The sequence below is a fragment of the Platichthys flesus genome, chromosome 3 (assembly GCF_949316205.1).
Source record: "Platichthys flesus chromosome 3, fPlaFle2.1, whole genome shotgun sequence".
Lineage (NCBI taxonomy): Eukaryota > Metazoa > Chordata > Actinopteri > Pleuronectiformes > Pleuronectidae > Platichthys > Platichthys flesus.
Window position 1 is genome coordinate 15,597,280 of NC_084947.1, and position 3,982 is coordinate 15,601,261.

Genomic DNA, 3,982 nt, shown 5'->3' on the forward strand with positions numbered 1-3,982 from the left:
CTGCACTCATAGCACATTCCACCCTTTTCGCTACACAAAGCGGGAGAGACAAACACATGCACCCACATTCGCCACGGTGATGCGCCAGTGCATGGCCAATTAGAGCTCGGATCTGTCCATGTGACTCGAGTCACGTGATCGGCCGCCCTGTGAGGAAACAGTCCCGTCCGGGCCAAGATCCATGTGAAGCAGCTGTACCCTCCAATGAATCACATAACAGGCAACATCAAATAATATCACAGTTCAACTGGGAGCGAGGAGGGAAAAGAAACACACACACACACACACACACACACACACACACATATCGAGATTGATGTGTTTTTATTAGGATCTCTGCTGCGTTGCATTGGCTTTTAGTGATATTACATCATTATGAAAGCAAGTTCAAGAGCACGATTCGTTCAGTGTGACTGTATCAGTCGGTCTTTGTTGGTCTCCAGGCTCCTCTGTGGCACTCTGGCTGCGGTGCTGACATTCACTGATAGTGACTGGGTGTGTTTTTACAGCAGTGACTTGTAGCCATACGGCTCCGATGGAGAGTGGTGACGCTTAGGAAGCCGGGGTCAGTGCATGGAGAGAAAAAAAAAAGCCAACAGCCGAACCCATTATTTGCTATGTCGTTGTAATAGGTGGTGCCACTTACCTTAACCAGTTTCTTCAAGAGGTATACCAATAGCCCCCCCCCCCCCCGGGAGACACAGGTGGTAGCATTCTGTGGAATGGCATGTTAGAAAATCAGAGAAAATAGTTGGCGGAGGGGAGAAAGGAGGCGGGGCTGTGCTGGACGAACGAGAGAGAGGGAGGGAGAGGTCGAGATGGGCAGGGTGGGCCAGCGGAGGGGAAGGGTAGAGGGAGCGAGAGTGCTCAGGGAGGGAGGGCAGGGGGAAGGAGTGAAAGGATGGAAAACTGGGGGGATATTGCAGCAGAGCGGATGGTGTGAGGGAGGCAGAGTGAGAAATGTTGCCGGAAATGCTAGAGCCAGCAGCATGTGTAAAAAAAAAAACCACACAGCAACATTTCTCATCCTTGACATCCCCGACAAGCCTCTCGAACACACACTCTCCACTAAGATCCACTCTGTTGTTTTCTCTCCTCCCGTAAACAGGGCAGATGTCACGGGTATTATGTTTAACCAGTAACTGGGACTCGCCATTTCAAAGGTTTGTGTGATCGGAGATTCTCGCGGCAAACGCAATAAAACACGAAAACTTTCCCCGGCTCTCTCTTTAGGTCGTGGAAGAGACGTGTTGTGAGAGAAGCTGGGGGGGTGGATGACGGATATGAGGAGAGGGGAGGAGGACAGGAGATTGTTGTGGAATGTTTGCAGTTCTGGCCAGAACTCGACCATCTCATTTGTCAGGGCTTGACCCCAACTCCTGGGTCAAAGGTCAAAAGGAACATCTGAGGGAAACTGACGCACACACACACACACACACACACACACACACACACACACACAGAGACGAGTAAACAGACAGATGTGTGAGTGTCTGTGAGCGTCTCCCTCTCTGCTCTCCTCCAACACTCTCTCACACATGATTCGAGCTCATGCGCAGTACATCTGTATATATCATCATGAATATCCATCCCAGTCATATTTGTTTTATTAGCGCTGAGTGTTATGTTGACCTCTAGCTATGAAAGGATACGCTGCCAGTTTCCCAAAAAAGAAAAAAATATATATATAATTTGAGTTCCAGGATGCTTGGATTTATTTTTGCGTTAAAAAAAAGTTTGGACTATAAGTTCAGAATGGAAACTCATTACCTCATAAAAATGAAGTCAATTTAAAATGGTGAGCTGAGGTTGCTTGTTTATTACGATTGTGCTATACTTAATATAACTCGTTAACCATGTGAGATTTTAGTTTATGTTAGCATGGTCCATTTTAATAAAGTTGACAGAAATTAAATACGGACACGTTGCATTAACTTAATATATTTTGCCACAGAATGGGTTGACTGGTTTTACAATGCATCTATCATACTTCAGCAATCTGGGGATTTATCAAGGTGAGAACTTTGTCTTCTCTATAAATGACTATATGATTGAAATTATGAGTCCAAGCATAAACAATGTCCACCCACACACACACACACACACACACACACACACAGTGGAGGGATCGTACAAACCATACACATAACTTCACTTGTGTTACGATAGAAACAATGTGAAGAGGAGTAACACTAATGTACCAATATAACAGCTGTGATGATTTAGAACACAACTTGAACTTCTGCACACCTCCGAGCATTCTGGGAAACTCTGAAAAATCAAGATCATGTTTATAAATGAAACAATTATGAGAACAAAAAGCACAGAAAACTCAGTGTAAGCAAGTCAATTTAAAAGATGAGTCGAAATTTTGTTAAATGCACTATTAAATCTAAGTCGGGACACTGGTTGAATTTACAGTGTTACTCAATAAACAACGTGTGATATACTTAATGAAAAAACTAAATCTGATCTGAGCAATGAAATTCACAGAGGGCAGCCTCTTAAAATCCATCCTGACAGTGCCTTTTTATTTTAGGCTACATACCTTTAATGTCACATTTACCACACGTGTGATTAAGTATATTGTCGCTGTCATGCTAAGTGATCCCAACACTCCCACTAAGCAGTGGTATCACCGTCACTGTCCCTATAATCAAACGGCACTCGCCATAAATTACATCTCATCCCGGCATTCAGTCTTCGTCACGTCCCGCTGTGTCTCTGTGGACGCCCGGCTCTCTCTGCGAGGGATACACACAACACACACCTGGTATTAACATTTGGTATTGAGTGAATCCAACCAACCTCTGCTTCGAGTTCCAGATTAAAGGGAGGATAACGCAGGCAGCGCCAGGGTGGGTGGCCCACTTCAGTGACCGACATAACCACTGGACACCTGTGAGTCACATGGCGTTGAGACAAAGGCTGAGGGCCGCCACACCTTGACAACTGAAGATGGCAGATTGAGTTACAGTTGAGTTTTATTAAAGCATCTGCGAGAGATTATTATCATGCACTTACTTCACATGGCTGTCCTCTGGTCTCTCTCTCTCTCTCTCTCTCTCTCAGCCCCTGTTAGGATACAAATTCTTCATTTTTATTTTTTTCCCAAGCAGCGTCCCTCCTTCTTTCCTGGCTCTGAGGACCAGGCGGAAGTGTCACAGCGGCTGATCCTCGTGGCTTTTCGGGATGCATCTCAAATCTCACACCTTTTGTCATTCTTTGGCCGGACACATCAAACAGGTGCTATGAATAATTTATCTTAAGAGTTTCACATTGATAAGGTCACAATCTGCCAGGTCTGGACACTAAACACACAGGAGCACCTCCTCCGCACACCTTCGCTGTCTCTCCACACACATGTGCCCTCTCACGCAAAACACTGCAGACACACACCCTTTGAAAAAAGAAAAGACACAAAACCTCAAGAGATTGTTTTGCTCGCGTGTGTGTGATGTGAGAGACGGTGTCAGGGGGGGTGTATTTTGGTTTAAATGTTAAGGCTTCAATACTGCTTTCAATCAGAAGTGTATGGTGGAATTTATATTTCACACAATTTCTGCTTTACGTCAGCATAATAATATGTCACACTTGTTTAGGATGATTAGAATGATGACGTGTACACAGTCTATTTTCTTTAATGGCACAAAATATTTACAAGTTTTGCTCAATGTAAAAAATAATAATTTCATGTTCTCCCCTTTACTTTAATTGTATGTGAGAATTTGTGGGGGAGTAAATTTCAGTTTTCTCTGCTCCGATCATTCAGCCTCAGCATCATGATGCGTCGGCTACGTTAACATTCTTTTACACTTTTTTGTTTGTTCTTTTTTGTTTGTTCTTTTTTGTTTGTTTTTTTCTTAGTTTGTGTGAGAATGAAGGAGTCACAACAACATAATGCACAATGAAGTGCTGAGGTAACGATTGGTCAGAACCTAAACCAAACAAGTTGACGCAGCAAAAAAAAGAGGGGGGAGGT

At 44.0% G+C, this 3,982-nt stretch overlaps 1 long non-coding RNA gene across 1 annotated transcript; it reads right to left on the bottom strand.

The window, feature by feature from the left end:
• Positions 1-307: 307 nt before the first annotated feature.
• On the bottom strand, positions 308-3,078 carry LOC133947441 (uncharacterized). The gene is made up of 2 exons (XR_009919095.1): positions 3,025-3,078; positions 308-2,744 (listed from the first exon to the last, which is right to left on the bottom strand). It is a non-coding gene; the product is annotated as an uncharacterized LOC133947441 (long non-coding RNA).
• Between the last annotated feature and the right edge of the window lie 904 nt (positions 3,079-3,982).